Consider the following 11,139-nt stretch of genomic DNA (forward strand, 5'->3'; position numbering starts at 1 on the left):
CGGCGCAGGAAGCCTGTGGTGGGCTGTGGATCAGCGCCCTGCTCACGCAGGGCTGGCATTGCCTGTCTGACACCACGCAGGCGAGCAGCGAGCCCTCGAGAGAAGGGAAAGCAGGGCCTGGGGCGGGGGGGGAGATCACAAAAACCTCCCCACGGCGCTCAGCACAAGAGTTGATTACAAAGTGGGCTGCATACAGAAACCCATCACGCCTCTGTACGCAGTCACACCCCTTCCTGCAATCACACACACACGGTTCAAAACCTGTACTGCAGACCAGCTGCGATTAACCTAGAACCAGTTAAAGAGTGAAAAAAACAAACCAACCAAAAAATAAAACTGAGCCAGTTTATAAAAATCCTGATCCTGTGCCATCCAGATTAGTCTGAAATGCAGCTCCTTCCCAACTGGCCTAACCCCTTGCCTCAGCCCAATATGGGTGTTATGGCCGCCCTTCACTGTGTCTTCACATGCTGGTCCCCGATGCAGAAACCTGTCCTCTTCCTCCATCTGCTGAAGCTGTCAGTGAATGGGGACAACCAAATATTTTGAAATCGCAAAACGGAGCCCGGTGACTTGTTACCCTTCACCCTCCACCACCATCTGAGAGGTTGAATTGTGAGTGAAGCTGGTACAGGCCTGACCAGAACACCAGCCATGAGGGCCTGGTAGGGCTTCATACACCCCCTTGGGACACACAGCATCCATCTGGGGGGTGGCCCTGCTGTCACTGGGGGAGCTGCCTCAGTTCCCTTGTAATGCTGGGGGCCCATGGGGGCAAACCAGAAAGAAATCGTTAATGATGTTACTTTTCTGTAATCAACATGCTTAATGAATCATGCTCTTGGGTGACATTAGCTGTGACCCAGGGCTGTGCTGGCACATGAATGCCCAGGTCACCCAAACACCACCATGTCTTTAAATCAAAACCCACAAAGGAATTAGGCGGCTGTATGTTACATAGGTGTACTGTCTCCCTTCCACTGCTGCCTCTCGTCTTCCACGAAATGATCTGCTGAGTGTTCATGTCACCTCTAAATGAGATGAGAAGTCCCCGGCAATGGCAGGTCCTGCCATTTCTGTTTGTCCCGTGTCACACACGTATGCATACGAAAAAGAAACTACTTTTTCCTGTATTTCTGGTAGGCCCTCCAACACGCTGGGTTCTGGGGAGGTGCAAACTCCTCCGAGCCGAAGCCGAATCACACCCCTCTCCTCTCGAGCACCGGCTGGCGAGGGCTCAGCCAGGCGCTGTGCGCGGCGGCGTGAAAGGAGCTCTCTTTCTCAAAGCTAAGTCACTCCAAAGACTTTCTGCCTTATGAGAAAAAGACAAAGTCTAATTCATTGATCTTGATACACAAAACCGTCACGTCACTTCATAGAGCACACACCAACTGCTGAATTTTAAGCCCTGCATATTCATAAAAATAAGTTAGCCCATAAATTAAATGTTCCCTTTAGCTATCACTAGTGTTGATGTGCTATAAGATGCACAAGCCCTCTGATTCATGACTAACCTACCAAAGAAGATAACATTTGCATATGATTATATTATTAAAAAAACAACAACAAAGCCAAATGCTCCGAAATGGAAACGTGATCATTTCAGACAAAAGAGCGCAGCGTGGTCCTGTCAGGACACGGCCGCCTCGCCCTCCCCGGCCAGGTCTGCCATTCCCCAAAGGGCAGCGGGGGACATACTGGGGACACGGGGCTCCTTGGGGGCTCCAGCTCTGTGACTCGTCCTTATACATAAGGTGCAGAGTGCACAGCCCAAATGCTGAACTCTGGGGCCTTACCATGGGGCTGAAACACATTTCAGGGACATTTCTGGAGCCTCAGGGCCAGCTAAGCTTTGGCATGGGCACACCAAAGTAATTAGTATAGATATATTTTCTCAAAACTCACACCTGGTTGTAAAGAACGAGTAGACCACGTTGATGCACCCAGGTCCATGAACCCCCAACGCCACGTGTCTCACTGCTGCACACACACATTACTGGTCCTAGCTGGTATCCCCATCCACCACTCCAAGGAGAATCCACACTTATTCTGTGGGCATGGGGTGAGGGACGGCTCTGGAGGCCAAATCCCAGGGGATGCACGATGGGTGCCACACATCTACCAGGACACAGGAGGTGTGTTGCAGCCCCCGCTGCCTGCAGCGCGGTGTGACCTGGCAGAGGAACAGCAGAGGAAATGCAAACAGATGCTCTTTAGATGAGACCAGCGCCCAGTAACAGCGAGTAAATACTGTATTTGCATGGCCAGGAATGTAAGCCCTCTTTTGGGATAGTTTTTCTGTTCCCTTTCTGTCCTTCGCAGCAGCCCTTATTGCTGGGTGCTGCCCTGGGTAGATGAGGTGTGCCATGGGCTGGCTGGAATGCTCCTGGATGGGCATTAGAGGGACGAGGGATGCCAAGGGGTGGGCGCCCATGGCTGCCCATGCAACACCCCGACCAGCTTGAGCAAAAAGCTTCCTCATTCCCCCCCCATCCTTTTTTTTTGAATGCAAAAGCATGATCAATAAGTTGCTGAAATAGCCAGTTTGTCTCTGAATACATAAATTTCAAAAATTGATATGAATAAATCTGCAAGTAACACACTGAATGTGGCACATTTTATATAAAAAAAAAGCCCTGTGCTGGGCTCCTTCACTTTCTGGGAGGTGGTGTCATTACACGTACCCAGGAACATCTGCAAACCCCCGTCTTCTTTGGTGTGAGCTGAATGGAAGCATGACCTCCTGTTCCTTGCCATGAACCTTGAGTTCACACTCATATTTTACATGTTACAGGAAGCCACAGCTCACTCCAGGGGTGCTGCAAACAGAATCTCGTAAGCCAGATGCAACACTGCTTCTTAAGGCACCTGAAGGAGCTGTATTTTTCATTCAAAAGCTTACATACTAGTAGCTTAAGGTCACTTCAGCTTTTGTAAAGAGTGGGACAAAACCAGGAATGCTTATAGGGCTGGGTTGTCAGCAGGGTAGCGGAGGGATTACAAGGAACCTGTGACTCTGCCTCTTTCTGCCTTTACTGGTAGTTTTTTTGTGTGTGAACAAGTGCCATACAACAGATTGAGGCTGGTATAAAGGCCTGGGACTGTGCAAGAGCACCCCGCTGAGCCTCAGCTGTGCTTGCAATTAGCAATAGGCATGAAATGATTATTGTTGTGGTGGCTGATGGCAATCTGAAGTGACAAGTTTTATGGGGGAAGTTGTAGTAGGGATGTTCAGCAAGTTTCTGCAAACCATTAATCGAAGGCTGCAGCACAGTTTAGTCAAAGCTATTTTATGTCATTCCAAAGGTCTCACAAGGATGCTGAAAGAATATTTTTCTGCTCTCAGTGCCTTGGAATGGAGTTTTTCTAGGTCAGGGATTCTTTACTGCCCTATTTAGTGACAAAAATACCCATTTGCCTCAAATTAGCAGAAAGCTTGTAGTTAAGGGCTAGAGATTAGGCATACAAAATTACTCAGCAGGTGACTGCTGGGTGGATTTGGGGGTTGAGAAGTCTTTAAAACTGACTACAAGACATTATATACTTCTGACAAAAGAACATAGTAATCCTACCTGCTTGCTTTAACCACTGTTGTTTGTCCATTATTATGTGCTTTAATGCTCATAAGAGCAAAACTACTGGTGATACTACTCAATTACCATAGTAACTCTCCCCTATGACCTCTCATTTCAGTACTCCCTTTCCAACCAGAACCAATCCAAGCAGGGCAAATCTATTTAGAACTGTGACACACACTGCGTGAGGAGGCTCTGAACGCCGGCTGGCTCCCGCTCTTTGTCCGGGACACCGACTTGTTGTGAAATACTGAAAGGCGGCTTTGAAATGAACCCTTGAAGCCAAGGTGTTTTCAAGGTGAGGGAGTGGGTGCCGGGCGGCTGCCTCCTCAGCATCCCCGAGCCAGGGGACCATGGAGCTGGGAGGGGAGAGAGGAAGGGGCCGACTGTGAGTCTGATTTGCCAAAGGAAAAACTGAACCTGGACAACTGCCCTCTCTCAAAGTGCCTCAATCAACCAAGGGAGAAAACCAAAAGTATTAAAAAATTACCGACTCTTTGTGTTCAGTGTTTACGTCCCCGTCCAATGGCTCAGAAGCTCAGCTGGTGGAAAGCAGTGCGGCAGTGCTGATTTGCAACTGCTGACAGTATGTGACAGCCGACAGAGCCATGTCCATCCCCATCCTGGGTGGCTCCGGGATCAAATTCGGTATTCGGCGTTGTCACATGCATTGATGGCAGCCACCTCCCCTTGGCAGGTGTCGTCTCTGCAGGGATGCAGGCAGAGCCGCTCCGGACCGTGCTTTTTAGGGACCAGCTCTGTGCATGCAGCTGCCAGCACTGTGTGAAGATCTCCTCGGTGAATGGGAGCAGGAGCTCTTCTGGCAAAATCTGCCCGTCCAAGGGACCAGCGTGTGCTCCTGGATTTGCTCATGGCGTGCCCCATACACACACAGCTGGGTTTGTACACACGATGCTGGCTGCAGGCCTGCAACCCAAAGCCCAGGATGCTCGGCAGCAGTCGTGGAAGGACTGCTCTTGGCCCTCTGGTCTTCTTGGCCACCAAGGGTGGTCCTTCCCTCAATGTTTCTTCTGCTGTTGATCCCAGATGGTCATTGCAATTACAAAAACTTGGTGAAGACAGTAAGCATGAAGCACAGAGCAGCATGGCCAATGCAGCTTCCTTTCTTTAACAAAAATAACAAAAAACATTCCCAGCAAGCCTGAACATACACGGGAACATAGGTGATCCCAGTTTGAGAGCCTCCTCCGAAGGCCAGCTCAGCCGGGACACTGGATGTGGATGGGAGCAGTGGTGGGATGGAGCGAGCCTCCTGCCCTGCTGCCAGCCTGTGCTTGCGAGGTCTGGGCCAGGCTGCCAGAGCTGAGCCCTGGCTGTTTCTCAGGCTGTGTTTTGGAAATCCAGGCTTCGTTTGCTGCAGAAGGTGACGTGCCATCCCCCAGGCTGACCCACAGTGGGAGAAGAGTGGGGACACAAGGGTGTCTGAAATTCCTGAGCTAGGAGAGGTGGTGGTGGTCATCAACTTTTCTTCCCACTACTCCACAAAACCCATCCTCTGCACCGAGTATCACTCCCCAGTGCCCTGCTTACGGGCTCCCCCTTCCCTGCTGTTCCCTGGGGGACCAGAAGAGCCATCTAAAGGCAGCTCAGCATTTTGAGCTACCAACCCTACTCCAGTGCAGGGGGCCAAACCTGCAGCGGGATCAGTGCTCGGCCCCACAGGCAAAGAGCATCTGGCTCGGTCGTGTCCCAGCTGTGGCCACGGGTGGCATCAATAATAAACCAGGGGCTCTCTCGATTTACACCTGCCAAGGATTTGGGCCATTCCCTCAAGCCTGGAGGGGGCCAGGACCCAGGGGACCGAGTGTTGTGTCCCTGCGAGTGCCTGGCTTTTCCAGAAGCACAGAAATCGGTGTGACATTGCCCACGTTACCGAAATGAAGTTTAGCGGCTGTGGCTCTCAGAGCGCACAGCTAACCAGAAAATAAGCAGTGAGTTAATATCGCGGGCATTGATCAGCTAGTCTTACAATTAATGCTTCCAATAAAAAAAAACCAGCCTCCCCCTTTTAATTCAACAGAATAAGAAATTAAACACTTGTGGGCTCATTCTAAAGAATGAATGAAATTGAATAAGCTACCTAGCACTTGAGATTCCCAGCGAGTGCTTGAATAGAGCAAACCTCCTGAGTTGAATGGATTGCCTTTTGGGACCAATTTGTCTCTTTTCACTCTTTATTCCTCCTTTTTTGCTGACAGATGTACAAAGGCGGAACTGCGCTGTGCAGCTTAGCTACATGCACCCACAGCAGCTGTCACTTTTGTCGAGCAAGTTAATCAAGCAAATGCCACCATATCCCACTTTCTATAAGGAACAACATGTTATAGACAGTAGTCTTGGGAGACGGGGAGGGAGGGAGAGAGACTTTATTTTAACTTTGAGTAGCTGGTATTTTTTTTTTCCCCTCTGTGTGTAAAAAAAAAAAGGGAAGAAAAAAAAAAGCAGCCAAACCCGGTAGCACAAGCTGACACTTTTGTTTTCCCGTAGAACAAATATTTAATATGATTTTAACTCTAATTTGTACTAGAGGGAGCGCTGTCCGGTTTTAATTAAATTTAAGGGACTTAAGGGACGCGTTTAAAAAAAAGAAATGGAAGCTTTTTGTTTGCGTTAACGCTTGTTGATAATAATATATTGATTGTCAATTGCTAAGCCCAAAAGATTAGTGTAGTAAATACTATTATCTGAATGCCACAAGTGAAGTGCTAGCTTCCCGTCCCCGCTTTTCCCTTTGTGAGGCAGTTTGAATCACTGGTTGTTATTTATACGTTTTCTTTGATAAAACCAACTTGTGTGGCTGATTTTTTTTTTTAAACCCTGCCTCATTAAGTGCATAATAGCATTTACGTGTGGGGCTTTCTGCTTTTTAGCCTTTCAAGCTTATATTCCTCTCTCACAATCATGTTTCAAAACTTGGGATGTTCACAAACAATTGGATACACACCAATATTGTATATATCAGATGCTCTCTTGCTATTGCCAAAGACTGGAAAATAACAGAACATTATCCGCAAAGAGTAAATAAATAGTTACCGTCCCGCTACGCTGCCGCACGCCCGATAACACCACGGGCTGATCATTAGGTAGCTTTTCTAGCGCACACAGTTCTTTAAGTGCGTATACCCTCGTTAGGTATGTGAAAGTCGACGTCAAAAGTAGGGCTTTTGGTGCAGCTGTGCGGAGCAGCAACAGCAAAGCACCGCTCGGTTCGCTATTAGAAAGGTAATTCCCCCCCCTCAAATTCACACACTTCTGAGAGTATCTTCTCTTTCGGAGAATAAATCTAAGTTTTGGTAGCAGATTGCGCTGTGCTAATTTAACTTCGCCGTGGGGTGCACAGATCGGAGGTGTTTGGGATCTGTGAACTCTTCGCCAAACTCCAGACCCTACGCTTGCACCTCGCCCCTACAAGCAACCCCCTGCGGCTGTGCCCTCCTACACCCGGGCAAGCAGTCCTTATGGGAGGCAATGTGCCCCTCATTTTCAGAATTAAACCTCTCTATCAAACTCTACATTAAATTCTAGAGATCTAGTAAAGTGCTAACAATTTAATAAAAATCCCCTGAAACTCCCAGGGTAATTTTTTTTTTCTTAAATTTTATTACTTTATTCTATCAAAGCCTCGTGAATCTGGCTGGAGTCTCCCAGATCACACTCACACCAAGCCATTACTGAAATAAATGGCTGCATTGGTTTTTCCTTGAATTTTTCGATTTTTCATATAGCCATCACCACAAGTCCATGCAGTGTATTCTTCAACATCCACCCCAATGCTGCGATTTCTGGATGTCTTTTACTCTGGTTTATATCCCTTAACTATGAAATTTCATTCACATCGACTCCGTAGCTATATGAGGAAGTTACAAAGTCAAAGGGGCTCAGTATTAAAATAATCTGTATTACTATTTAACAAAGTCACGGTCCCAGCGTTGCATAACAGGGTTAAGCTGCTAGCCAGAGCGACTCATCATCTGTCTAGGATGCAAATGGCATCACCGAATTACATTATCTTTGTTTTTTTTCCTCCTCTTTCTCTTCCCAAAAATAAGCCACAACTTTGAATCGCCCAAAAGCTCTGGCTTCAAAGAAGGAAGAGAATCCCGAAGGGAAGCTGAGCCGCAGACCCAGGCGTGTGGAAGTGCCGCACGCTCTTTGCAGTACATATGGTACCTGCGATCGCCCGCTGCGCGGGGGGCTCGCCATGGGGTGCGCTCAGGCTGGCGCTTCACCCTTAATTGGCTCTGCGTTGGACCCGGTGAGTTGGTGCCATGGGTGTTAATGGGCAGGAGGCACAGGATGCTTTCTGAGTACATTTTCTGTGTGTGTGCGCCCGTGGGGTTTGCACAAATTCCCCCCTCAGCAAAAGGGCACAACTCCTCCTGCTGCAAATTTCTCTCTGCTCTTAACCCAAAATAATGTTATTCCTTTTTGAGGAGGAAAAGGAGGATTGACATCTTTTGTGCCAGTGTGGCCAAGGTGCCCAGCAAACACACATGCCCAAGAAGATAATCTCTAACGCTCCCCGCTCGCAGTGCTGCACACCACCAGTTAACACCCACACGCACTGCGTGCAGCTGCTGCTCCGCACGCTGCGGTGGTGCAGGTTTGTTTACTCTGCCTGTAATTTGGCTTTGCAGGGAATCCACACGCTCTCCTCACACACACGAAGGCTTCCTACAGCAGGGACAGAGCCAGAAACGGACCTGCAGGCAGTGCTGCTCCTTCACCAGAGCAGGAACAACTCTGCTGCTGGGAATACCATGTCCTACACTAACTCAGGTGTTCCCAAGTGGCACGTCAGGGTTATCAACCCTGCTAGCCAGACGCCAAAAGTGCTGCCAAAAAGCCACACACCCACATCCCCAGCAGAGGTGAGGGGCCACAGGCTGATGTGCCCCTGGGGAGGATCTCACTGAAAGAGCTACCGCAATGTCAGCTCAATGGGGGATGCAATGGCAGATGCTCCAGGAAGGAAGAGCACCGACACCATTCTGGTGGCACCTCTAACTTCCCCCTTATTCCCTGTGTCCTCAAACCAGGGACATCGCCTAAGAGAATGCAGGCACCTGCCAGGTGTACAGGCTCAGAGCCTCAGCCCCCTTTCCCCTCTGAGATGGGACAGACCCAATTCTGGGGCACCACATGATGTATCTGCAGAAAATGCTGCTGTTTGGGCAACCTGTCCTGGCTACGCACATCCCTGAGCTGGGAGACCCTGCCTATACTGGGTGCACTGGTACCCAGCATCCCATCACTGTAGATACAACTCAGCAGAGTGCACAGCACTCATTGGGCACTGTTAAATAAAACCCCCAAAAACCCGCTGCTTTGCAGGATTTTGTAGAACTCAGTTTTCCTATATGAAAGAGCTTCTGCATAAAAAAAAATACAAAGGCATCTGCACACACACACAAAACTACTTCTGTATGGATGCTTGTTCTCAAATACTTTTTTTAACCTATAAAATATTCTCTGCTTATTTCCATTTTTCAAAAAAAGAAATGAAGTTGACATGCTAAAATCTGAGTTTCTAAATAAAGCAGCTGAGTAAAACACAATATCCACACAGCGTGCTGCTTTTTTCTGTCCTGCTTCCAGGCCCCCAGTTAGTGCAAGGCAGTGACGCTATAACTGGATGCAAAGTTGCTTGATAAGCTGCAATACAGTAATGCATGCTGTGGAATACTTTAATTATACTTCTTATTAGGTTGAATCAAAAGGTGGCAGAAAGTGGGACTCGATAGACTTCAGCTGGATCTTTTATAGCCTGCAAATTAATAAAAAAAGTAGGTAGAGGCTGCCTGGTATCTCAATGCTGGAGGGAGCATCTCCCTTCATATCATTTCTGAGGTTATACACTGGAGAAAACGCACTCCTTGCCTCAGCCCAGCTCAGCATTTTTGGATGCTGATATCATACATCCAGGGCGAGGTTTAAAGGAGCGCCGGGAAAGGAAAGAGCCGCAGATCAAGAGAAACGAAGTGACCTGGGACGGCTAATCCCGCACGCACCGCTGGCCGGCGCGGGCACCGGCGGTGATTGTGTGGGGCTGGATCGCGGGGGGAGAAAAGGAAAAGAGGGATTGAAGGCGCTGCTGGAAATCAGACAATTCCTCATTGTCCGCGCAGGGGCCGCGGGCTCACCCCTGTGCGCACTGGGGGTGTGAGTTTCTTTGGGCAAAGGCCCTTTGCACAGCTCGGAGGGAGGGAGCAAAGCTGCCAGCCGCGGGGGGCTCGGCCCCACTATGGGGGTCAGCCCTGCACATCTGCCTGCGCCAGGGCGTCCCGGCCCTTCCCACGCTCCTCGCACCCCCCTCTCAGCTGGGTTGGGGTTCAGGGGAACACCAGCACCTTCGGATTCTCCTTCTTGACGACCCACAAGAGTGGAGCTCCAATTAGCTACAGGCTCTTAAATGAAGCTGGGAGGCAGCTCCAGCTCACAGGTATAAATATGCACAGGCTGCTCCGAAAAAGGCGCCCTCTGGATGGAGGATGCCTCTTCCCCAAAACCTGCCCTGGCTCCTCACATCTACTGTAAAGGATCTTTCACTCAGTGCTGGCCCTAAAACAAACATCTCTGGCGCTCAAAAGCACCGTGCGGATGATGTGAGCAAGCCTATGCTGACCTTAACGTAATGGAGCAATCAGTCTGCCTTCTTAGAATGATTAATGGAAAATCTCCTCTGGAAAAGAAATCAAATTAACTGTCTTCAACCAAATGTCTACTGGAACACGAAAAGCTGTTCCGATAAAGACATTTAGGAGGGAAAAAAAAAAAACCCTTACGAGGATGTAAAATCCAGTGACAGATCTAGGACTTATTTTATTAAGACTCTCCCTAAAATAAATTAAATGGAGCCTACTTAAATGAGCACTTGAGGAAAGAAACCTTGCAGAGGGGGATGCAGGAGAGGCGGGAGGCCATGCTCGCTGCTGCGTGAAGCTCACATATGGGAGTAAAAAAGGCTGAGGGTTGGCTCCCAGGAGCGGTGCCCGTGCTCAGCTCCTCTCCCTGCTCCTGCACGGCTCTGAGCGGACACGTGGGAAGGAAAAGAGGCGGCAGAAGGACAGTGCACGCTGTGCCCCCTCTAAAAGAGAGTTTGTCCCTTCCTAGAAGATACCCAGACAATTGCCATCACAATTTGACTTATTTTCCCAGCAAAAGTCCCTGCCTGACTCCAGGTGTGGGTCCTGCCGAGCCAGCCAAAGGCTGCAGCAACCTAAAACTGCTCCTCCAGAGATGCATGGGGAGGAAAGAAAAGCAAGCTGCACTTGAGATCAATCTGTCTAATTGTCTTCATCTCACAACTCACTTGGGAAAGAGGGAGGGAGAAGGGGAAAAAAAAGAAGCAGCAAAAAACAACACAGAAGAAATAGCTGAGTGGAGGCCATATCAGGATGGGAGTGGGAGAGAGTTAGTGCCCTAATGAGCAGTCTAGCTGCGTGGGAGGGAAACAGGTTGTTGTCTGTCTAAGAGAAAGCGGTGAGCGCGGCTGCAAGCAGATATTAGATGGGAGCCCGGCGCACAGCCTGATATCCGCTCT

The 11,139-nt window shown here is 49.2% G+C and overlaps 1 protein-coding gene across 1 annotated transcript in view; it reads right to left on the reverse strand.

Moving 5' to 3' along the window:
* The window catches only part of CADPS (Ca++-dependent secretion activator), a gene marked incomplete at its 5' end in the record, with an annotated part of 168,303 nt that overhangs the window by 3,823 nt on the left and 153,341 nt on the right, over positions 1 to 11,139 (reverse strand). The window lies entirely within an intron of this gene.

This window comes from Mesitornis unicolor, unplaced genomic scaffold (assembly GCF_000695765.1).
Source record: "Mesitornis unicolor isolate BGI_N332 unplaced genomic scaffold, ASM69576v1 scaffold322, whole genome shotgun sequence".
Lineage (NCBI taxonomy): Eukaryota > Metazoa > Chordata > Aves > Mesitornithiformes > Mesitornithidae > Mesitornis > Mesitornis unicolor.